At 42.5% G+C, this 25,316-nt stretch overlaps 1 long non-coding RNA gene across 2 annotated transcripts in view; it reads right to left on the bottom strand.

Annotated features, from left to right (window-relative positions):
- Positions 1 to 7,988: 7,988 nt before the first annotated feature.
- LOC130543437 (uncharacterized) overlaps positions 7,989 to 25,316 on the bottom strand; it is a 217,597-nt gene continuing 200,269 nt past the window's right edge. For both annotated transcript variants that reach the window (XR_008958789.1, XR_008958788.1), the window contains one exon: positions 7,989 to 10,749. This is a non-coding gene — a long non-coding RNA (uncharacterized LOC130543437). The remainder of the gene's footprint in view (positions 10,750 to 25,316) is intronic.

The raw sequence follows: 25,316 nt of genomic DNA, 5'->3' as shown, positions 1-25,316 counted from the left end.
TCTGACGCATAAAGATGTTTCATAACTCCCCAAGGTAGCAAACGAAGTGGTGGGGCAGCCAGGATTTGAAACCAGGCGTAGGGCTGCAGAGGTCCTGTGCCCACGAGCCGTGAATGTAGTGGTTGACGTGGTCAGAAGAGCTGGAAGAAACATGTGCAGTCAAGAAGAGAAGCGGGCCAAGCCAGGACACTGAGCAGCGTGCGGACCCAGGGGGAGCTGATAGCAAAGATGGTGCCGGACAAGGTAGAGAAGATGACCCGATCTAGAGGACGTGCTGTCCTGCAAGCCCAGGGAGAGGAGAGCTTCAGGAGGACACAACCCCAGGCAGCTCATATTTTGAAAAGAGTGCTGAAGGGGGTAGGGCTGGGAGGTGAAGTCTTCCCCAAGTCCAGGTCATGACACTGACATGGTGTGGGCTTGGGAAGGTCACTTAACCCTCTGAGCTCTTTTTTCCTCGTTGTAAAATAGTGGTAATTTTTATGTACCACAGAGGTTTTTATAGAGCTCATGCCAGAGTAGTTTTTTGAAGACCATCTTGAATATAGTACAAAACATTCATTATGTGTTTTATTATTTATTTGTTTTATTTATACTGTTTATTTATACTATACTATGCTATTTATTTATACTATTATATAGTATAAAACATTCATTATGGTGTATTTATTATTATACCATTCCTCCTGAAACTGATTTAATTCAAACAGTAATGAAAATTGCCCCAAAGTTTCCTAATTTTTACTCTAAGTTATGCATAAATGTATATTCTATCTCCCTATAACTTCTGTGAGAAAAAGTAATATGATATAATTAATCCATATGACTATTAATGTCCTAAATTATTAGTTTATGCATGCAACGATTAACTAAAATTTTGGGTGCTTTTATACTACGTTTTGAGTAAAGTTCAAATCAAAAATATGTTCAACTTATCATTTCTTCATAAAGTAATTTACAATCTAGACCAGAAATCTATCTGTAAGCAAATAAGTGCAGTACAATGGTTCTAGACTAGGGGTGGCTTTGCCCCTCAATGGGACACTTGGTAATGGCTGGAGATATTTCTGGTCATTATGACGAGGTGGGAGTGGTGGTGCTAGTGGCATCCTATTGGTAGGAGTCAGGGATGCTGCTAATCTCCTACAATGTACAAGAGAACGTCCCCTCTCCCACCTCAACAAGAAATTATTCAGCCCAAAATGTCAATAAGGCCACAGTTGAGAATGCTGCTCTAGTGTAATGAACTAGGGGCTGTAATAGAGGATTTGAAAGATGATGCAAAGGAAGAAGCGCTAACACACTTCCTGGGAAAATCAGCAAATGACTCTTGGCCTTAATAAGTACGTTTGGATCTTGTACAATCCACGCCAGAGATAATTCCCATTCCACTGAAACTTCTTAAATGACACTTGCATGTTTAAGCAGCTACACGAACTATTCAAAGCTTTCAGCACAACTCACTTGAATGGGAAATTTTCATGAGGTGCTCTTGTGCCAGGGCTTAGACTATATTATATATTAGTTCCCTAGTATAGTTCACTAGTATCTAATTGCTTGTATATCATATTAGTCAGGGACTAAGTCGAGAAAATCCAAACCACTGTAGATATTTTGAAAAGAGGGAATTTGTAATTTAGATGATGGAAGAGCTGAGAAGCCAAAGAGGAAATAACCAGGCAACCCAGAGATTAGTGGGAAGCCATGACCACCCTGAGGGGTGAAGGAAACAAGAAAAGCTGATGGTATTAAGACCTAAAAGCTGGTAAAAATCAGCTGGGGCTAGAACCACAGAGACAGCTGCCTAGCCGAAGCTGGAATTGGGGAAGGAATTCTGTCAAGTAGGAGCTAGAACAATGGAGGAAATACAAAACAGCCAAAGATGTTACCTTAGAAGGTATTAGAGGGAGAAAGACACCATCTTCTCCCCTAGTCTCTTCTTCTTACCCGAGGGCTTCGTCCAGTCCTTCCCATTGGCTGAAAGGACCCCATAACTAGTTGGCAAGGGGTTCTGGGAAATGTAGTTCCCAGTGACACAGACGGAAGCGGGAGAAAGGTAGGGAAGGAGCACTAGGCAAACATCTGGCACTCACATCATTGTTAAGAAGATAAGGAATACCTATCCCTTAAAAAGAAAGTGGTCATTAACCTTAATTATATTTTAAATAAATAATATTTACTCAAATGTGTAATCAAAATGGCTGAGACATTTTTATGTTGGTGAATGACAAAGAAGCTCTCTGAAGTTTACTTTGTAGCATGCAACATCTAAGATTTCGTTTTCTTGTAGTTTCAAAACAAGGTGACTATACAAGACATTAGCTGTTAAATGGAATCATCACTTACTTGACTAAAGAGAACCCAGCCTTGTGACTATGCGTGAGAGTACAGTTAAGTGTTCAAGTAAAAGCAGATCAATGAGACGTGTGTGTCTGTAAATCTAATTAAACGTAGTTGTCATAACTACTGTATTATACTGGAAACTGTTGATATAGAAATAGTCTTGCCTGAGTACTTACATTTATGAGGTTATAGGGAATACAAAATTGACATAATACGAAAATATTCTTTAATGTACTGAGCATTTGCAATTAATGCTCACACCAACATGCTTACCAAAGATGGCCCAGGATCTCTCCCTTCCAAAAAAGTTAAAGCTTCATGGGTTGTCATTTCATTGACTATCAAACATTGTACCACAAAAGGAAAACCAGACAAGTACATTATGGAGTGAAACAAAATCTTAACAAAATTAAGTTGATGACAGTGATTCTGAGAGCCAATGACAATGACCAAAACCGGTAACAAAGGAGAATCTTATCAAAATAAACCAGTTAACAAATAAAGAAGAGAAATGGACAAAAAGAGTAAATGGAACTTCAAATGAGAATGATTTTAGTATTTAAGGATTAATAGAGGCCTCACGGAAAACTAGTTTCCTGAATATTACAAAAATGTTTATGATCACATAGTAGGTTAAATTTGAAATAAATGTTCAATCAGGCTATCATCAAATAGCTTTGAAAAACATCACCCCAAAAGTAATCACTTGATCCATTCTTTGCTCATTTTTAGAATTAAAGCTGGTTGGAAATATAATTGAAATGGTGTTATTTTAGATAAAATAGTACACTTACTTTCATATGTGCTAGATTCTATTTTAATATGAAATCACAGTAAAATGCGTTTTCACAATTGCTTATGAAAACTTGGTCCCCATTTAACGTGGATTCCCTGTAAGTGGGCTCCTCTCGTAAAAATCATCTTCAAATAGAAAAGCTGTGCTAGTCCTCTCCCGGCACTAGAGTGTCATTTGTTTATGTTTGTCTCCCACTCTAAACACTGAGTCCCTGGAAGTAGTCAGGGACAGTGACACAGGCAGTCACTTCAATATCACTGCAAAGTACCATCTACAGCTTTTCTGGCGCACAGATTGGTTCAAAAGCCAATTGCTGTAACTTTTAAAAAGCGATCGAAATAGGAACAGATAATAGAGGAAGCAGACTCATAAAATGTTATAGCCGAAAGGGACTTTAACATCATCTAGTGTCCATCCCCTCATTTTACGATTGAGGAAACTGAAGAGTCGAGAGCCGTTAAGTTGTCCGGTGTCACACCGCTCGCTGTGGCAGAGCTGTTACTTGAAACCAGGTCTCTCGACTCCTGTCTCCAGCCTCGTCCTACACGGCACGTCAGCGATCAGAGCAGGTGATGAGCTCTGTGCAGCCGAGGGCGTTGCGTCTTTCAGAGACCCGGCGGGACTGGGCGCTGGGTAATGGGCCGCGTGCTCTGTGATTCGCAGGCACGGTATTACACGGCGGGGGCAAACCCAGGCTCGGCGGCCGGACAGCCTGGGTTTTAGGAGGCTCAGCCCCTTCCTAGCTGAGCGACCTTGGGCAGCTACCTAATCGCTCTGTGCTTCAATTTCCTCAATATTTTCTGAGGGCCTACTATGCACTATTGTTATCTTCTGATAACAGCAGAGGGTCTACGTTTAGCTCATCTTTACGTAAAGCTACTTAGAATATGGCCGGGCTCACAGTAACCTCTCAGCCGTTGGGGTGTGAAAGATGGAGGAGCTAGCAGGTGGGTACCAGAGATCAGAGGCACAGCAGGAAGAGCTGTGTCGGAAAACCGCCTACATCAGCTGAGCAACTCGCCTGAAGCTGGTTGGATTGTGTCAGAAGCACCTGGGTGCTCTCCACTCTTCTATGGGATCGGCTCTGCGTATTTACCTATTTAAATGGAAGATTCAGTAAACCTATAGTTCATGGTCTTTCTCACCTCTTAACTCTTTATTTCCCTCTCAAAGTCTTGAGTTACAAATGAATTCAGATATTGTTAAGATGCCAGAACAGATCACAGTCATTAGTCTGGTTTTCTGATAGGGAGCAACTCATCGTTGAGAGTTCGGATCAACAAAGCCTTGAAGAATTGAAGGTCTGGCCGGAAGCAGCCTCGTGTGGCTGACACAGATAAACCACCACTTATGATGCGAGCTACACACGTGGGCCCGCATGTGCACAAACCAACACAGCAGCTTGGATTCAACTCTCTGATTCCGTGCTGCAGACAGATTTAAGTTCACGCACATCAAATTTCCTCACAAACTTTGTCAGTAAGGTACTGGTCACAGAAAATATGTCTTTAAGGCCAGTAGAATTAAGACTTCCTATTTAATAAAAACATTTGTTGAATAAATCTAGCCTAATTCCTCTGAAGTCTGGATCCCATGCTAATTTGCATAATCTATCAATCCCGTTCTTAAACTTTCCCGAGAAGTAGCTTCTTCAACCTTGCCTAGAATTTCCTTCCAGTTTTCACAAAAAATGCCAGGCAACTAGCTAAATTACAAAAGGAGAATCTGAAGGAAACAGACAATCCCACAGGTATGTCTCCAATCCCTCTACCCTAGTCCATCAGACTAGGTAGTGCTAATACTATTTTATTCCCTCTTTTAAAGTTGCAGAGAAAAATACCCAAACTATTATAAGATCAGTCCTGCATGGGGGGTCGGAGGGGGACTCAATCCAGGAGGATTCTTGAGGATTGTGAAACGCTCCTTCTAAAAATTAGAGAAGAAAGGACACAAAAGACCAATAATTGAACATCCGATGCAAATGGAATTAAACTGTGAAAACCTCCAGGGAACAAAGAAAATTCAGTTAAGCTTTTGTTTGTCTGTAAATATATCAATCATTCTTTCAATATTTATTGAAAGGCAGTGAAGGGGGGGTTAGGAGCTTGGGCTTTGGAGTCAGGTACACATGGAGTCATGTCCTGGTTCTGCCACTTACTAAGTGTGAGATCTCAGATAAGTTGCAAGCATCTCTGAACCTCCGTTTTATCAATTATAAAATGAGGATACTATGGTAACTACCTCATAAGGTGGTGAGGATTGAATCAGATAATGCATAGAGTGTACCCTGCATTGTTTTGACACCTATAAGCATTACTTTGCTCTGTGCCTACTGAGTATTATATGCAGGCAATTAATGAAGCAAAGTCCCAAGTATCTTGGAGGTATGTTCTCGTTGAAAGTATAGGAAATTGACCACACACACACATACACAGACATCTCTATCTCTGTCAATCAATCTTTCGATATATATATCGACCACCCAATTTAAAGCAATGTAAAGAGAGAGAAAAGGATGGAATTGGCTGATGTTACTACTTTATATAAGGAGTTCTAGAAAAGCCTCTATGACTACTGACATCCAAACAGAGACTGAAAGGAAGTGGGGCAGTAAGACCTGCAGACACGTAGGAGTCAGGTGCTTCAGGCAGAGGGAACACTGCAAGAGCCCCAGGGCAGGAGAGTACAGTGGTGTGCTGGAGGAACCACAAGGAGGCCAGCGTGGGTGTGGCAGGTCCAAAGGCAGCCGGGGCAAGAACAAGGAGGTCATTGTAGGTTGCTCGTGAGGAGCTGGAATTTAATATTGAGTGAGGCGGAAGTCATGGGAGGGTTCTAAGCGAGAAGTGACATGAACTGACTTGGGTTTTGAAAGGATCACTTGGTCTCTGAGTAGAGAATGACCTGCAGGGCGGGGAGAGCAGTTAGGAGGGTTTTGCAATAATGCAAGTGGGAGATGATGGAGGTTGGACTAAGCGGGGAATGGAAGAAGGGGTGTGTCGTGGTCAGAGTCTGGATATATTTTGAAAGTAACTCTAAAAGGCTCTGCTGCTGAATTTGATGTGTCTTATGAGAGGAAGAGAGAAATCAATGATGATGACAAGGTTTTAGTCTGCCTACGAGAAATACAGGGACTGCTGGGGCACCTAGGTGGCTCTGATGGGACCAAGCGTTCTACTCTTGATTTTGACTCAGGTCATGATCTCAGGGTCATGAGCTTCGTGCTGGGGTGTAGGTAGATTTGCTTGGCTTAACTTCCTGAAACAATATAAAATAAAACAGGGCCTAGCCGCGGAAGGAGGCTTTTTCCCTTACTTTTGGCCTTCCCACCTTCTTCCTGGAATGCAGAAAGGGGACTTGAGTTGCAGCAGCTGTTGGTGATAATAAGAACTAGATGTGTACCATGAAGACGGTAGTGCTGGAAGATAGAAGGAGAGTGGGTTCTTGATGTCACCATAGAGCAGTGACGTCTGCCCCAGACCAAGTGACACAAATAAGCCTGTCATGTCAATCAAGTTTTCTGTTACTCATAGCAGAACGCATTCTTAACTGATACAAAGGTATACTGAACATCCTAGTGGAGATAATGAGGAGGTGGTTTGAAAATATAGAGGTTAGGTCTGAAAATATGGGCCAGGACATTGGCAGGATGCAGATGGTATTCAAAGCTGTGGGGTGACTGGATAAGCTCACAGGGAGAGCGAGTGTGGGAAGCAAAGGGGGGCACTCTGAGTGGGGAGCCTGTGGTGCTCCGGGATCGGAGTCAGAGAGAGAGGAGAATCAGAAAAGGAGATGGAAGGGGCATGGCCAGCCAGTGAGAAGCCGATCCATGTGGCATCTGAGCAGTGCCTTGAAGGGTGTCTTTCAAGAAAGGAGTGATCAGCTGTGTCAGATGTTAATGGGAGCTGACGTAAAACGCATCCATGGACGTGGAACTACGAGGTCATTGGTGACGTTCACAAGAGCATTGCCAGTGCAATGTGCAGGAGCTAGACTTCTTACTGTATATCTACTGTGCCCAGACCCTGATGGGACCGAGGAGTATCAGAAACTAGCCAGTGCACTATCTCCCTTTTCGTGGAAACAAACCACCAATCAACCATCTCAACAAACAAAAGGACAGTTTTCATTGATTGAACTTCAGTAAGTGAGGGAGAGGATGACTTTCTTTTTCTGCTAATAATGATAACATTTCCACAGTCTTCTTGTCTGGTTATGAACCTTGGGAGAGAGACAGGGGCGATGAGCGTTTAGAGGAGGATGGGACTGAGCTCCGGCTCTTCCCCCCCTTTCTCATCGTGTCACAGCCTGAACGGGTCATTGACCCCACCTGCGCTCATTTCCTCATCCCTACAGAAGATTGGACTAAGATGCCCTTCCAATTCTAATCTGCTGCATTTCTAGACTAATTAATGGATATTTTCAAATTCATAGTGTCCAAAACAGCATTCAGCATGTTGTGGGCACTCAAGAAACGTATTTTAATAAAGAGTGAATATACATGTAAAGAGACCTCGACACGATGTTAGGTGACTTCTCTGGTCAGAGCTGGCAAGTCGGGGAGCCAAGTGCTTGGTCTTCCAACTCCAAGGTTAGTGATGGATTTTCCCGAGATGGCAAGATTTAAAATATACAGTCTTTCTGTCCGTAAAAACACCTCTCTCCTCTTGCACATTTACAATGATATGGAGGCTAGCCAAGTAAAATAGCCAAGTCTCCTTGACTAATTGGTCTGGACGTCAGAGATACATACACCTCACGACTACTAGGACAACGGATTCGGATACTACAGTTACTGTTTAAAATAGCTCAGTGTTTCTTTAGTTAAAAGGCAAGAACAAAGTCATTCAAAGAGTAGAGAAAATATTTTTATTTTTATTTTTGGAAGGTTTATTTGTTTGAGTCCTCAAAGTAAAAATGCCCCAAATTCCCACACAAGCAGAAACATAGTTAAGCTGCACGGTTCTGTCTTGAGTATGCAAATATCACAGCCCAGTCTTATGTCAGCTTGAAAGATAATGTCATGCAGAAAATTAAGACCATCTGATGAAATCATGTTATGAAATGTGGCTTGAGAGAGCAGCTTTTTGTGTGTTAAGATTTGATATATTTTCACACCAAAACTCAAATGAACAGGCAATGGAGCCTCAATTAATGCAAAATTTGAAAATTTCAGACAAATTTACAAGGTGTTTACTGAGGAGAAAAGGGAGGGGGGCCATCTTAAATACTGTCTTCTGGTAACAGCCTTGATTTGATGTTCTGTGTCTGAGGAACCGAATGCCTCAGCTTTTCATTTAGAGTTTTGAATGTAATCTGATGGCAGTTTGGATATAATAATGATGCATTTATTGTTAATTTCCTTAAAGCCTTACTATCTAACAATGTAGACCATTATCACCCCAAATACTTTCTGAGTTTGTAGGGATTTCCATATTCCACAGTGCACAGAAGCCAGCTCCGAAGCAAGGCTGAAGAGGAATATATGAGAAGCAAGAATATATTTCCTTAGTAACTAGCTGGGCTTTTTTTTCATCTCTGCAGACCTGTTTTCCAGAAGATGGGAAGGAGACTTGACAGGACTTTATTGGTTCATAAATTAACTTGGTAGATTTACAATCATTACTTGGAATGCCAGGAACTCTTTTTAGGAACTTATTTTCAAGAGAGAAAAAAAAAACGCGTTTAACTCAGAATATGAAATTGGCGCTGCAGTTGGCCTAGAAGAAGATGGGTTCGTTTGTTTTTCACCTACGGTCCTGATCTCATCTGCCACTGACATGGTTATTTTTGGCCGAAGGGAATATTTAAACAGATATTCATGATTACGTTTTCTTTCCAGGGTAAATGAATAAACAATAAACCATCATAAGCCATGTGATGACTAAGGTGTAGTCAGTCAAATCCGTTGGCTTCTCTAAGAGACGATGATGAAGTGGAGAAGGTCAAATGAGCACCAGGCAATAGTCTGAAATATCCGTTGCTTCCTTCTAACCAGCAAGTCCAATCCAGGAGTGAAGAAAGATAGGTTAATATCTGGGTGACCTTCTCCTCCAGACTCCCGCCCAAAGCCAACTTTTGGAGATAAATGGCCCCATCCTGAGCAGACCTCTGGGCTCAGAGTTCATGGGAGAGGTATTCTCCGAAGTGCGTAAGTAAAGGAGATTTTATACTGACGAGGGGTGGGGAGAAATTCCTACCATGTCTATTGGACCGAAACTCCCTGCCTGTTTATCTTGTTTGGTTCATGCCCAAAAGAGAGCTACACAGAGGTCTCCAGACTTTCAGAAGAATGGACACAGAAGGGCAAATATTTCAATTGAGTGCCCTACACTCTGTGGAAAAACATAGGCTGCTAATGAAAAAATTGTTCATTTGGCCAAAGCAAACTGGGGCCCTATATTTTGCTGTGATCTGGGCAAGCAAATAAAAAAAATTTTTTTTTTCAAATAAGAGGGGGCTAATTATAGAAGGCAGAGACGAGGTAAAATAGCTCCTTGTTCAGAAGCTTCCACATATTTTCCTGAGATGAAGAGCAAATATTTTGTTTAAATAGCAAGCAATTTTCTATAAAAGTGCTCCTGCTTGGAAATGCTCTTTATGATTTATTGCTGCCTTTTAACCTGAAAAAAATATTAATAACTGAGGAGCCCTTGTTGGTATCTTTATTATGCTTAAACCCAAATAGCCATAATATTATAACTGGTGTGGTCACATTCAATATTTTCCTTTCATGAATGCAGCATGGGCTTATTAAGAGAGACCAGAAAATAAAACTGGAGGCGACCTTCCAGACTTTAGCTTTGTGGAGATACCACGGCGGTAAAAAGGAAGCTAACTTTTAGAAGAAGGTGGGGTGAGGCCATGCAGAGACTCCCTCCACGTTTTCCCGTTTTCTACAGATAGAGCACTCTCTCTGCGCATGGGTTCATGTCATCATTCAGCTGTTTCTTCTGGCAAAGCCGGAATCCAGAACAGAATCTCAGTGAAAACGAAACCAATAAATTAGATCTCTTTGTGAGCAATTTGCCGTTAGTTCTATGGTCCTTGCTATTAAGATTCTTTATTTACTTCACCGAGAGATTTCTGCTGACAAGTCCATCCATTTACCACTAGCCTAGATAACATGATAATAAACAAAATGTCAAAAAATGTATTCACGGGATCTTCCCCGTTCCCACCCCTTTCCCCTTCTCCTTTATCGTCAAGCTGGTATATTAAAAAATCATTGGAGCTAAAAAGTTTAAAACTGACACAGTGGCAAAGGCTTTTAGTTTAGCTAATTAATTATACCTTGCGATGCCATTTGTGTATTCTGTATTTATAATTATATGGATACACACCCACACATAAATGTCACACCCAAAGCTGGGCCGGTCAGAAGGGCAAGAATCTTTCAGCTCCTGCTGCTTCTGTTCCTGATCTGATTTGGCTAATAATCACGTCTCCAGAATGGGGAGGTGGAATGGAGGCATACTGGGGGAAAGGAAATTTTCCATTTTATGCTTATGGATGATTCCCAGAGGAATCTTTTGTTTCAAAGTATCTTTCGAGTCCTTTGGGTGAAAGGCAAACGCTGAGCAGTTCTATCTCGCACATAACTCCAGTGGAGACACCTATAATACAAAACAGAGATCCCCCGAGGGCACCGTTATACATTTATTATAAAGCAAAGATTAAAACAATTTTATGGAAATTAAAGATAATATGGAACATTTGTCTCTCTCTCAGTCAAAGAGTAACATGAAGCAGTTCAACAAACAGCTCCAGGCAGTTCCACGCGAGGTGATCGAATGGCTGGGGCTAAGGGGCATGCAGGACGACGGCGGCAGATTGCGAGGCGTGGGTTTTTTTACCAGGGCATCTTGCCGGTGCTTGGCAACTGCGCTGAGTGAAAAATGATACGCCTGCAAAATCAGAACAATGGGCCAGTCGAAGGGTACTTAGGAGGTTGGCCCTTCTGAAATCGATCTCAGCAGGACGGGATACAAGCTGCGGGGTGGGGACCAGGAGTGGTGCTCGGGAGAGCTTTTTATGTTTTGTCTGTTTGGGGGAGTGTGTGTGTGTGTGTGTGTGCGCGCGCGCGCGTGTGCGTGTGTGTGCACGCGCGTGGTTTGTTCTGTTCCTACTCGATTCACATGCTCACTAGAAAAAGAATGTACAAAAGCTGAAAATTTGCAAAAACTCCAAGCTGGTAGCACTTCCCTTTCTTATATAATAGAATCCTGTTACCAAAAATGTGGTTGTCAGAGGAGAGTAAAACATCTGTGTTAAGCGAGAGATACTCTACTTCATTTGCACACAGGGGTCTGATTTGACCTCCAGCACACCGAATTTATGGCAAAAGGAGTGCTTTTAAATTGAGTTTGTTTTATTTTGATCCTCTCTCTGGATATTTCTTTCATACCTCCCAGGCAGTAGCTCTCATGGGTAAGCTTATATTTTTGTTAATAAAAAAAAAATGCAATTGGTGTTAATCTGGGCTTCCATCATGGTCCTTGAAGCTTTCCAATGTTAATAACCACTCCCAAAGAAAGGATCATCAAAAGAGTTCAGACTACGTGGTTTTGCGGTCAAGGCAGTGAGCCATATTCAGAAACGTCTACTTCCCTCTCCTTGGTCCACTGCTGGATAACTATGTGACATTTATAAGTTAATTGTTTTCTTTCAGTCCTGATTTCTTCAGCTGTAAAAGGCTACTCTTTATTTACTTATTTAACATGGGTCTCGGGATGGCAATGATTTATGGAGTGAACTAGTTAAGATATTGGGCTCTTGATCTGCCTGACCTGGGCAGGCAGGAATCTTTCCTCATTACTCACTAGCCCAATGACTTAGGACAGTTACCAACTGTAACTCATGTGTGTGTGTGTGTGTGTGTGTGCGCGCGCCTGTGCGTGTGTGTATAATACATGTGATGTCTATGCATATACATTAGTTATTGTGAAGATGAACTGAGATAATGTATGTAAAGTATGTTAAGACAGTGACTGGCACATGGCACTCAACAAACATCCAGATTTTATAAGTAATAATAATAGCTAAGTGTACTTAAGCCTCCACACAAATAATTAACTAAAGAGGAAGCATTATCATACAATTATTATTCATAAATAATAACAGCAACATTTATATACAGATTTTTATGAGCTTTACCCAGCAATGAATTTTAATGCCAGATCACAAGCGCCATACTTCACTTTTCATTTCAAACTATACGACTTTTTCATATAGTGGCATAATGTAGTACAGACGCTTGAAACACCTCCAATTTTAATTCTCCTCCTCCCCCACTGCCTCCCGCTTTGTGCTCTCTAATGAAAAGTAAAGGTTAAGGGCAATCTGTTGGAGGCTAAGGCTTACTAGACAGAGCAGGCCAGCCGATGGCGCAGGGCTCAGAGAGTGATGTGAACAGGAAAGGGGACACGGAGAAACTTATGAAACACACAGAAGGTGTCTGCACTTTCGTATTAAAAATACACTACGGGAAAAAAAACTCAGCACCAAAAATAGCAGAAAAAATATTTTCAAGCGCTTCTCGTTTGCTTCCTTTCGTCCTTCCAATAGGAACTATTTTCCCCCAAATGGATGGATGTGTTAGTACAATAAATACAAAGCCCTCTTGTTAGAATTCATTAAAAAAAAATAAATGTGAAAGAGACCTCCTTTATAATCACAAAAAGACACGGAAGCCAGGGGTTCCTGGGTAATAACACACATCAAGGGGCATTAAAGGGACAAGGCCTTCATTTTTACCTAATAACATCCACCCTGGAGTGTCATTGCTTAATTATGGTTTCTCAAAAGTTTGGGCAATAAAGAAATCAGACTTTATTTTCAAGCATATATTGATGTACAGCCAAACAATATAGTTGTTTCTTATCTATTAATGTGGATAAGTCCTATGCCTTTAAAGAGATCACAAATAAATTCTTGGGTGTATTTTGCCTTTTAAATATTTTGAATATATGAATTCATCAGGATTTGGGGATTAGGTAACTGCTGTCTACACAAAAAATCTGCAAAATTTTTCATTACTTTTTTATTAGTTGGCAGCAACTACTCTAACTGAACTTTTATGAAGCTATAAACATAAAGGACCTTCTGATACTGGTATGATGATAATTCTAAATTTCCTCTTTGCAGCTGTGGTTGATCCCCTCTATTTGGTACAATCTATTTTTTTGTGACTTAACAGAAAAAAAGTTGGCTCACTACCGTATTGCCTTCAAGCACTTTCTCGGGAAGTTCTTGAATTAAATCCACATGGAAACCCAATTCCCCTCTCCACCTTTCCCTTAAGGTAGTTATAAAATGTCAGTAGAAAGCAAAGCTGTTTATTTTACTTAGGGTTGGATTCTGTTAGTAAATGAGTTTCTGGTGGGGCTTATGCGCAAACCACATCTTTCAATCAGATTCTTTACATTACTAAATGTGTATTAAATTGTGCCATAAATATTAATTTAAAATTCAGAAGTTCAGATTTCACCTAAATCCAAGGGAATAAGCAGAGAGACAAACTGTTTAACAAGTTCTAGATTCATACTCTAGCTCCACTAGCAAAAGGCTGCTTAACGTCGGGGCGTAGTAAGCCAGAGGGACAACGGCGCCGCCCTCCCAGTGGGCAGGTTTCCCACCAGGCAGAGATCTCTCTGTCAGCTGACTCCTCGACAGCTTCGAGATCTCTGCAAAGAGAGTGTGGCATCCGGGCAGGGCGGAGGGCTCTCCTCCTGGCACCCGGGGAGACGGTCTGCGCTAAGGCAGGCCCTGGCTGCCCAGGATGTCTAATGCTTCAGGGTTGGGACGGTTTTCAAATACGACGGAACAAGGCAGTGACCCGGGAGGGGCCAGGAGAGGAAGGTGCTGGGAGGCTGATTCGTCTGAGATAATATGTTTTCTCTGGGCTGGACGTTAAGGGTATCTCTTGTGAAACCGAGCTCTGTGTCCAGGGTGTGATAGGCAGGAGGCCTCCCCGGGACCCTAGTCGCTCCGCCCGGCTCTCTCCAGCTAGAATCTTTGAAGAGTATCGTACAAAGCGCCACAGACTGCAAGGTGTTGCTAAGGGCACGTGTAGGTAAAGCACGAAGACAAAGACTTCTGGCATTTTCCTTTTCACGTGACTTGGCTTGGCTTTGGAGGTATTTTACCTTTTCTCTTACTAAATTCAAGGTAGTGTAAAGAAAAGAACAGGGACAGCAGCAGACACTGAGGATGGATGGTAGAGACCAGCTCCTCCCCTTTCTTTTTTTTCTCATTTTCTGCAGACCTGAGCCTGTTCTCCCCCCATGAGGCTGGACGCGGCTACCATTTGTTTCAGGGCTCTGAGGTGTCGATGTACAAATTCTTTAATTAAAGAGATACACGATACTCTTTGCTACCCTTATTTCTGTCCTGCTTCAATTTAAACATTCTCGAGGCCACAGTCGGCTATCCAGTGGTCCTCCATCTTTTTCTTTCGGGAAAAACCCATTTAATTTTGTTACAGTCTCATGATCCGCTATGTATGTGCTTTAAAATCTGGATTATTAGTCACATCCTCCTCTGCCGGTCTTTGAAAATACACTGAAAAATAATAAATGTATCTGTATGAAATATAATGCTATTCGAGATAATCCTTGGTTTTAGCTTCTCTGATATTAATTCTGGGGTCTCCCAGGAGCCCGGAGCCCACGTATTGGCAAGCGCTGAGCTCCCTGAATGAAGTGGCTGCCGGACGGCGTTTGCTATGGTCCTAAGTGCAACACTGTTAACCGAATGGAACTTTCAGTGTTGTCCAGGATCTACCTGCTGGCATCATCCCTGTCCCTCGGTCCACAAAAACAGGGCCTGCCTGGAGCAGAAGATCACCCTCCGACGAGGACGAACGTGTAATGGATACGCACGCCTCCCGACTATATGGGTAACCCTGTCGTCGCTGTGTCGTTAGCTTGTAGGTTTGTGGTGTTTTTTGCACTAATCATATGACCACTCAAAAAAAAAAAAAAAAAAAGACGACTAAGGTCAATATTCTAAGAAGGAAGGTAAAAAATAGGTCATGCATAGAAATAATATGGTCATAAATCTCCTTATTTTTGGTAATAAATCTCCTTATTTTTCCTGCTATGCAATGCTCCAAGGCTTAGGTTTGAATGATGTGTTTGACCCAAACAGTAAGAATCTATAAATGTAGCAGAAGAGGAGTAGAGGTCGTGGTTGAGAGAATGGGCTTTGGAGTCGTAGCTGGGCTTACGTAAATATTTCAGTACTTACCAGCTAAATGCGATTGGACAAGTAACTCTAACTCTCTCCAAGTCTAGGTTTTACCATCCCTAAAGGAGCAGTAATATTTATACCTATACGTTAGTGATTATTAAATAATGAAATTATGGAAAGGCTTAGCACAATTGCTGGTGCATGGTAGCTCTCCAAAATCTCAGTGTAAGTACCTATGACAGGCTAGAAGAAAGAGGTGCCAGGGAATAACACGTAGAGTTTAATTTCTTTTGGTTAGTTCTCCTCAAACTCACGTGCAGGGTGCTCAGTGGCGCTCAGGTCTAAGTGCTCACGTGCCCTGGTCGGGACACGGAGACGGAGAGGAGCGCGCGGGGCTCTGACACCTGCAGACGCGCCTGTAGCTGAGGGAGCAGAGAGCGTAGCGGAGGGTGGTGGAGACACTGTGAGGAAAGGGGGAAGCAAGGAAAAAAACACGAGACAGAAAGAAAAAGGCTACTGGCAAACAACAGAAGGACATTTAGGGAGCCGGAGAAATACTTGCGATCACGGTAGCGGGGCATTAAGTAGGAAAGGCACAGAAGCCTCAGACTCTGCCGCTGAGTTAGCATCAGCCAAGGGCTAGCTTCTGGACTGTCCCTGGGAGCCGGGGCAGAGGTAGAATGCCGTCCCCTTTAGGCCTCCTGTTTTTAGAGCTTTGACATTACCACTTAATAAAAAGAAACCAATACTACTGGTAATAATAATGATAACTAATGTTAGGTGCGTTCTTGCCATGTGACAGGCTTGCAGACATGCATTAATTCATTAAACCTTCATGACACTTCTGTGACACAGGTCATACTTTATTATTGCTCTTTATACATGAGAAGTCTGTGGCTCGTGGAGATTATACGATTGGTTCATCGTAATGCGGGGAGTAAATGGCAATGTTTTGATAAACCCCAATCCTTCTCACTCCTTAGCCTGAGTCCTTAATGGGGTTGCTATAGATGGCTGCGCAGGTTGTGTACTGCACAATTCCTGGTGTTGGCTTTCATTCAGAATATGATGTGAATGGGCAACTCCGGAACTATGTAATACAGAGGCCTCAGTTCTTTTTTCTTTTTTTTAAGATTTTTTTTAAAAAGATTTTATTTTACTTATTTGACAGAGACAGCCAGCGAGAGAGGGAACACAAGCAGGGGGAGTGGGAGAGGAAGAAGCAGGCTCCCAGCAGAGGAGCCTGATGTGGGGCTCGATCCCAGAAGGCCGGGATCACGCCCTGAGCCAAAGGCAGACGCTTAATGACTGCGCCACCCAGGCGCCCCAGAGGCCTCAGTTCTTAATCTCTACCCTGTAACTCAAATTTAATGCCTCTAAGCTCTCCCTTTAATTGAGCAAGTAAAGCTTTGTCCTAACTTAATGTCTTCAGTTAGAAGAGGGCTCCTTGACCTTACCTTTTCTTCTGTACATTTCACAAAAATGGCAATTCCTGTCTACAAATGTGTTTCAAATGTAGGCAATAGTTTAAAAAGTCAAGATCACAACCAATGATCCTGCTCAAGATAAATTCATGTTAATTAAATATCCTTAAATAAATTCTAGACTCTGCTAGTCTAAACCAGAATCACTTCTTAAGTTTGAACTTCTTCATTAACTTAAAGTGGAAGGAAGAGATCTTTTTCAGCAAATCCTTAACATTGAGGACCACCATCACAAAATTCACAGGCTATATGATCGTTGTCCAAACTGCTGTGATCTGTGAAAACTGAGAGTGTCCGACATTGGCTGTCCATCCAGGTAAATGAAATCTGGCTTCAGAGTAAAACAAGATCTGTCTTTTCTAAATCCTGAGGACAGGATGGTTGGTTGCCCATGGAAGCCCAGGTTCAGATTTCAAGGCTGTGGCTGAAGTCTAGAAACATCAAAAAATCAAAATTTTATTACACGGCCAAAGCTAAAGGCAGGTGGCAGCTAGACGGTGCAGTGGCAGAGTCAGTGCGTGGAAAATCAGACCGGGGAACAGAAGCACCAGTGATTTCCCTACGAGACGAGAAGAATCTAAAAGAGAACCAGTTTCCTCGCCGGCCAGCTCCACTCTCATCGTTGCCATTATTATGTTTAGGATTACTGCTGCTTGTTGATTCATCGGCAATCACTGGCAGAAATGACTCAGGCTTTTTTGGACTTATTAAACCCTGAGAGCAGTACGCTTTCTGCCAGCACTTTGCTGCATTTTTTCCTCCTGTAATGGCTTCCTCCTCTATCCACCTATCCTGCGTTTACTTCGTCCCTCACCCTGTGGTGTCTCACGTGACCCACACGTGTGGGTCGCCAGCTTCTCAAACTCCACTGTATTCTTTTCCTCCCCAAATTGTAGAGACGATTATTTTCCCATTAGAGCAGAAGCCCAGGACACTGAGAACAGTTTAGCATTCCAAGATTCCATAAACAGCCCAAGCGATTACTCAGTTTCACACGACCTCTACACATCATTTTAGCAAATGGAGATGCATTAAATTGTTCCAACAGGTGTATGATTATAAAAAGAATGTCAAATTTTTGTGGAAATTAATATTGGAGTATAGGCTCTATTATTACTGCTTAGCAGCAAATGGTTTAAGTAGTATAATAATATGGCAGGCTCAGGGAGCCAATTAATCCATTAGAGGAAAATTCCATTTATTTAAAAAAAAAGGCGATTTGAGCTTTAAAGAGGAATTGTAGACAACAATTCTAAGTGGAATTCATCTTAGCAAGTCACACACTGTTTTTGTGGATAATGTAAAATCCAGTTATGGGAGGCAAAAAAGAGTATCAAGGAGGCATAATTGCTATTTTTAATAAAACGTGCTTTTAAGGCGATACTGAAACTTTATATCACTGACACTAATTATTTTGGCATCTTATTGGCAGTCACAACTGGACAAAGAGTGCAAATACGCACACACAACACGAGTTCTTGGCTTCATTGCTTCATCCCTACATACTTCGGGGTTTTATTTATGGCTAAATTGAAGCTGGATGTCAAATCTGGGTCCCTCAGAACAAAATCTTAATAATTAACTGGCAAAACTGAACATGATCACTTCTGACACACCTACACTGGTAATTATTGCTTTGAGGCCATTTACTAATGAAATTAATGTATTCATTGCCCTAACAAATTAGCATAACTCATACATAATGCCCCACATTTCAAGACCTCACTAGAAAAACAACACTTAATACTGCAGAATGAGGTGGCGAGGGCATTACACGGAGACAGTATTCACTGAATTACTACATGTGAAAAACCACAATAGCTAAGTGTTCGTTGCAATGCAAAATGTAAACACAATGTGGGTATTAAAGCCATTAATAGTGTAGTCAAGAGTGTACAATTGATGATTATCTTTGCACTTCAAATAAGCAGATATCACAATAGCAGTAACCATGGAATCTAATTAACTGGCTACTTTGAGAGCTACGAAGTAGGAAAAGAATGCTCCGCAGACAGCCTCTTCTTCCCCACCGCATTGATAAAGAATAGTGTTCGGCTGTTGCCACTTCTCTGCATTTCTTACTAAATGAACTCAACCGCACACTAATTAAATCCTACCCACCCACCCCCAGCAGCAAGAGGGTTAAAAAACAGAAGGTAAACATTTTCAGTATCTACATGTTATTCTTAAAGGAGAAAATGTGAAAATGATCCTCGTGTAAGCTTAATGCTTTAGTGTAAGAGTGATTTTGTTTTTATTTTCTACATGCTTTTCACTTTGAATGACAGAGATAATTATAAGTCCAGTAGGGTAGTAAGAAAACAAACCAAAAAAAAAAAAAAAAAAAAAAGGAAGCTAAACTCTAAACTATCGTTCTTTGACAAGTGTAGTGAAAGGTGGAGGTGACGATTTCATTACCCCTGCCCTAGACCCACTTGAAGGGACTTGTATCCTGACATAATCATATGCTTCCCTGGGGGTGGTGTGTACAGGTGCGCCAGGCGTCCGTGCACTCATGGAGAGGCAGCAGTCATTCACTGGAAAGTTGAGGTTTGGGTTTGACTTCTGTTTGATGAAACAATGATGTTTATTGCAAAAAGACTCACATCGACTGCATCCTTCAATTTGCAAGAGTTAGCCTTCATTCAGTACATAGAGATACGCATTTCATCACATCGTGGGACATAATTACTGGGAGCACTCCTGGAACTGATTGCAATTGAAGGCTTAAATCTTCGTGGATGGAAGGAAACTTGGGGATCCTATCATTCAACTTTCTCACTCTGTAAATAAGGAAAGAAACATTTTGAGCGCTTAAGCCACCCATTCAAGGTATCACAGTTGCTAGGTTCTCAGCGGCAGGCTGGGTTTTCTGACTTCAGTTCCAGAGCTCTTTTCATCACATTGATGAAAAAGTGAATGCATGCATTCAAAGGGAAGGAATCGTAGGTGTTCCCTTGCATCACTTAATGGGAAAAAGAACTGATAAGTGTATCTTAGAATCAGGGACTTTTGCAGTTTCATTTATATTTGTTTTTGCATTGCAGAGACCAAGCCTTAAGGTTGCTCACAGATTCTTATGAAAATGAAATCAAACAGAAATAGAACAAAGACTAAAGTGGTGAGAGTACTATATTTCTGTTACACCCGCTACATGATTGTCATTTGGTATGTGGACTGGTTTCTATTTCATTGCACACAAGAGGTCTTGAGCTTTTATAATTCCACAGCTCTCTGGGTGCATGGCTATGTTTTAGTACAGTGTGTCTATCCCTACCCTTTTCACCCTTGATTCCTCCCTCCTTCCTTCCTTCCTTCCTTCCTTCCTTCCTTCCTTCCTTCCTTCCCTCTTTCCTTCCTTCCTTCCTTCCTTCCTTCCTTCCTTCCTTCCTTCCTTCCGTCCATCATCCATCGTCTACACCTTACTGAATTTCCCACAAAACTGGCCAGACCGGGTGACTGCCAGTGATAAAAACTTCAGCTCGTTACCCCCACCAATGACTCTTTTACTTCCTTATTTGCAGCACACGTTGGCGCGATGGAGATTGTGAGCTGTTCGGAGACGAGCTGTAGCTAACTTTGTGTTCTTTTCGTTGTCTTCTGAGGCCAAAAGGAAAGATATTAATAAGGCGACACGACAAACACTAACAGGCCTGTTTAGCTACGCATCTAGGGCCTTGAGTGGTAAAGGCAGCATTTACAGGAGACAAGTGAGGAAGGCCTTGAGACAGATAGAAAACTCGAGCATAACAAATGTGCTTCTTTATGTATAGAATATGGACTTGAACCAAATGAAATGTTGGCTAAAGCTCAGTTCTAAGAATATTTTGGGTTTAGTCAATGTACAAACCATATAGATTTGATACTAGTTGAAACTTAGAGTCAATACTATTACTAATTTAAAAACAACGGTAGTAATAGCTTCCAGAGTTTTGAGTGATATATGTTAGGCAATATATGCTAAGAATTTTACTATCTATAGAATAGTATGAGGTTGGCTTTATTTTTAGAATTATACTCATTTTAACCCTCTGGGGGTCAGCAAGTTTTATTATTATTATGATTACTATCATTATTAGAATAATTAACACTTTTTATGTTTCTTGTACCGTAAGCCCTACTCTACAAGTTTACGTTTAATCTTATGTAATCCTCCCGACGATCCAAGAAACTAAGTATTCTGAGCCTCATTTTACAAAGGGGAAAATTAAGGAACAGGGAGGTTAAGAAATGGAAGGACGCACATCTGGTAAGTCGTGAAGCCAAGTGAACCCTCTACCCCTGACTCTATGGTTCACACTTCTAACTGTGATATTCACTACCCCCCAGATAACCTGCTCAGATAATACAGAGAAAAGCCAAGATTTGGAGGCAAATCTGCGAGGTACCCCATCTCCCTCCTTTCTGTTTGTTTACACAGCAAGTCTGTTCTGCGTCAAAGCCTGTGGTTCCTCCTCTACCCAGAGCTCGGTGCCCCTGACTTCCCCCAAGTTCGTTTTGCAGTCCTGGATGGATGCAGCCCCTTCTCAGAGAGGCCTTCTTGGCACACCTGACCTACGTATGTTGCCGAGGGAGTCCACATATCTCCTCGGCCGCACTGATCACTGTATATATTACGTCATCATATGTTTACTGGGTTGCTCATGGTTTACTGTCTGACTCCTCAACTCTTAGCGCCATGAAGGCAAGAACCATGACCTGTTTTCTCACCAGGGTACGTGAGGACTGTCTCAATGCTTTGCAGGGAGTAGGTGCTCAAAAGTGCTTGTCAAGGGGCGCCTGGGTGGCCCAGTTGTTAAGCGTCTGCCTCTGGCTCAGGGCGTGATCCCGGCGTTGTGGGATCGAGCCCCACATCAGGCTCTTCCGCTATGAGCCTGCTTCTTCCTCTCCCACTCCCCCTGCTTGTGTTCCCTCTCTCGCTGGCTGTCTCTCTCTGTCAAATGAATAAATAAAATCTTTAAAAAAAAAAAAGTGCTTGTCAAGTCAAAGAATAAGTGAATACACTTAGCCTCTGTGTTATAACCAGGACTCTCGCTGCTTTGCCAAATGACTACTTGTGGTATTTTATACAGAGGCATAGGTATAAAAAACCAAAACCAAAACCAAAACCACTTTGCCTCAATGTGGAGGTTTTATTTTAGCATCATGGTTTGGTTCAAGTTCCTGTTATGAAAAGTTATGAGAAGAAAGACAATAGAGACACAACTGTATACCCTATTTTTACAGGCACTCATGCTGATTTTTCGGCTCCTAAGTGGCCTTTTCTGTCTACGTAGGCCTTCAAAAGTTGCATTGTAATTGGACTTTTCATTTTGCTCTAAGCTCATAGCACAGTACTTCTGGGGCAACAGCTACAGAATTGACCATCAGAAGGAGTAACTGTCACTTGGAAATTCACTAAAGAAGTATCTGGAAAGTTGATCACCTTTTCCTTAATTTCCATGACAATCAACTATCCTTTCAATAAAAAATAAAATGTGTCCCAGTTTTCTACTTAGAGTCTACGTGTCTACACGACATTGAGAGACTGTAACTTGAGCTTTCATGTGAGTCTGGGTAGGTGTGAAGATAAAAATCAAATGAGAGTTTCTTTAATGCCATTCTAATTTGGAGCAGGGCCAGTGAACGGAGGCAGGGAGTGGCAGAGTAGGCGTCTTGACTCAAAGGCACTTCTTCGATCACATCCTAACCAAGTCTGGACTTCAGGCAGGGCCATAGGAAAGAACAGGTGGTAAGTAGCCTAAGCGGATAGGTTAGCAAAGGTCTTTATGTTGTTTAAAAAACGGTAAAACATGGACACTGCACCATCATTATATAGTAGTTCAATATCATTGTCTGGGAGTTTAAGTCTGGGGAGCTCTTTTATGTCAGGAATGGCCCCCCATACCCTCACTCCTACTTATTTTTTTTTTTAAGATTTTATTTATTTATTTGACAGAGAAAGACAGCCAGCGAGAGAGGGAACACAAGCAGGGGGAGTGGGAGAGGAAGAAGCAGGTTCCAGCGGAGCAAGGAGCCCAACGGGGGACTCGATCCCAGGACCCTGGGATCACGCCCTGAGTTGAAGGCAGCCGCTAACGACTGAGCCACCCAGGCGCCCCTCACTCTTACTTATTAAGCACTTACTGCATGCCAACCACTACTAGGTATTAGACGTACCTTAATTCACTAAATTCTTGTGTCAGGTAAGTCTTATGACCTGCATTTTATTGATGAGGAAACTGAAGCATGAAGAAGTAACTTGCCCAGGGCCACCGAGCAATTAAATGCCAGATTCAGGATTCAAACTCCAGTCTGACTTCTACCCAGTTCCTTGCCTCCCACGGTCCCCTATTCTTTTTGGAAGGAATTTTCCCAGAGGATCTCAGGCAGGGTGAGTTCATTTTTTTTTTTTTTAAAGATTTTATTTATTTATTTGACAGAGAGAGTGAGAGAGCACAAGCAGGGGGAACAGGAGGAACATTAGAGGGAGAGGGAGAAGCAGGCTCCTCGCTGAGCAGGAGCCCGATGCAGGGCTGGATCCCAGGACCCTCGGACCATGACCTGAGCCAAAGGCAGACACTTAACCATCTGACCCACCCAGGCACCCCCAGGGTGAGTTCTTAATAAAGTTCCCCATTTTGAAGGCGGGGTGGAGGCTGGCAGAGGAATAAGCCGCTCCCTTCCTCCAAACACGACTGTCTGCAGCTCAGTTACATTTGGACAGAAAGGTAGAGGGAGTGATTTGTGTGTGTGTTTTTAAAAATGGTCTATTGGGGCACCAATAGCCACCAATTGGGTGGCTCAGCCATTAAGCCTCTGCCTTCGGCTCAGGTCATGATCCCAGGGTCCTGGGCTTCCTGCCCGGCGGGAAGCCTGCTTCTCCCTCTCACGCTCCCCTTGCTTGTGTTCCCTCTCTCACTGTCTCTCTCTGTCAAATAAATAAATAAATAAATAAAATCTTTAAAAAAAAAAATCTTAAAAAAAAAGGTCTATAAAATCATGCTGAGAGGGGAAAACAGAACTGAAAGAGAAACATAATTTTATGTGTTTCGAAACATGGTACAGAAATGGAAGGGGGGAGAAACCACTCCTCATGATCCATAAGTTAAAAAAGATGGGATAAGGGGGAAATCCAGCAAAGTTCTATAAAGCACAAGTCACGATTTGGCCATTTGAATCTACTACGGTTCGAATAATGAGCCTGAGATATAATGCCAAAGAGTAGCAGTTAATGTGACACAATTACCCCATGAGGTGGATGGTGGGTCCTATCCACTGGCCCCACACTTGTAAAGGGCTGGGGTTGTCTGTCTGTCATGCACAAGCACGTGCAGACGTACCCACACCTCCACTGAACTATAATATTTGGTATTTTATGACATCATAACAACGTCAAAACATTGTTGGGGCCAAGACTGTTGTCTGGGATCTGGAATTTTAACACCGAGCTCTGGGAGCATTGATCTCTGAGAACTCCCCAGTGGCCTTTCTTTCTTATGGCCTTAAAATCCTGTCCTTGCATGTCTGCGTAGTGAGGGAGGTGAAGGACGAGGAGAGCCTTGCTTAAGGAACAGCTTGGGCTGATCACGCCATGCGGAAAGGCTGGGCACGGCGGACTTCACCGAAGCGTTGGAAGCCTCCCCTGAGGGTTGGGGGGTAGCCGCAGTGTCCTGCACCGCATGGCCGGGAGTGCCCACCCTTAGTGGTGTTCACAGACCTCTCAGTCCCAGATTCTTAGGGCCGCAGTGCTAAAAATCCGGTTCTCTCAGGAACTCTGTGGTCTCGTCAGGCCAGGGCCTCAAGGAATGCCACATTGCGGGGGTCAAGTGCTAAGAACTCAGGGACTGAAAAAGACCCAGATTGGTGAAACTTACGAGAAACATTACTAAGGGGCAATCAATCTTCCTCTGGCGACAGGCTGGCCGGAGCACAGGGCTGCTGAGTGGGATCGCTGGAGGGGTGAGCGCTGGGACAGCCCGTGTGGGCAGCCGGCCTCCCCTTGCAACTGAAGGGTGAGCTGTGTCTGGAGCGGGAACTCTGGGTGACCTCAAGGAGCGACGCATGAGGCCTGGCCTAGGACACCCGTGAGAATGTTCTCTGTTATGTTTATAAACTTTGCAAAGTTATGCTCCCAGTTATATAACCCCTATGTGGTACCATAGTTAATGAAAAATAGCCATGCTGTTGTTTTGCCCGTGCTGGGCTTTACTATATAAGGGTTAAACTCAGTGCTAATTTGCTGATGTGACACAGGATGCGATCTCTCGAGCACCAGCCACAGGTCAAGTCAATCTTCTATTTCAGGAAACTCGTAGCAATCGAATTAATATACAACCATATTAAAGTCATTTCAAAGAAGGAATGCTAATGAGTGACTGAAATTTGCGGCTTAATCCAAAAGCAGAGCAAGATCACCCCATAAAAATAGCTATAATAATAATTTGTTGACTCAATAGTTTATCCTTCTTTTTATTTTTCGCGCATCAATCTGTAATGCCAAATGCCCATTTTGAAAAATGCCACCA

This window comes from Ursus arctos, unplaced genomic scaffold (assembly GCF_023065955.2).
Source record: "Ursus arctos isolate Adak ecotype North America unplaced genomic scaffold, UrsArc2.0 scaffold_12, whole genome shotgun sequence".
NCBI classification, from domain to species: Eukaryota; Metazoa; Chordata; class Mammalia; order Carnivora; family Ursidae; genus Ursus; species Ursus arctos.
This window is presented reverse-complemented; position numbering and strand designations above follow the sequence as displayed.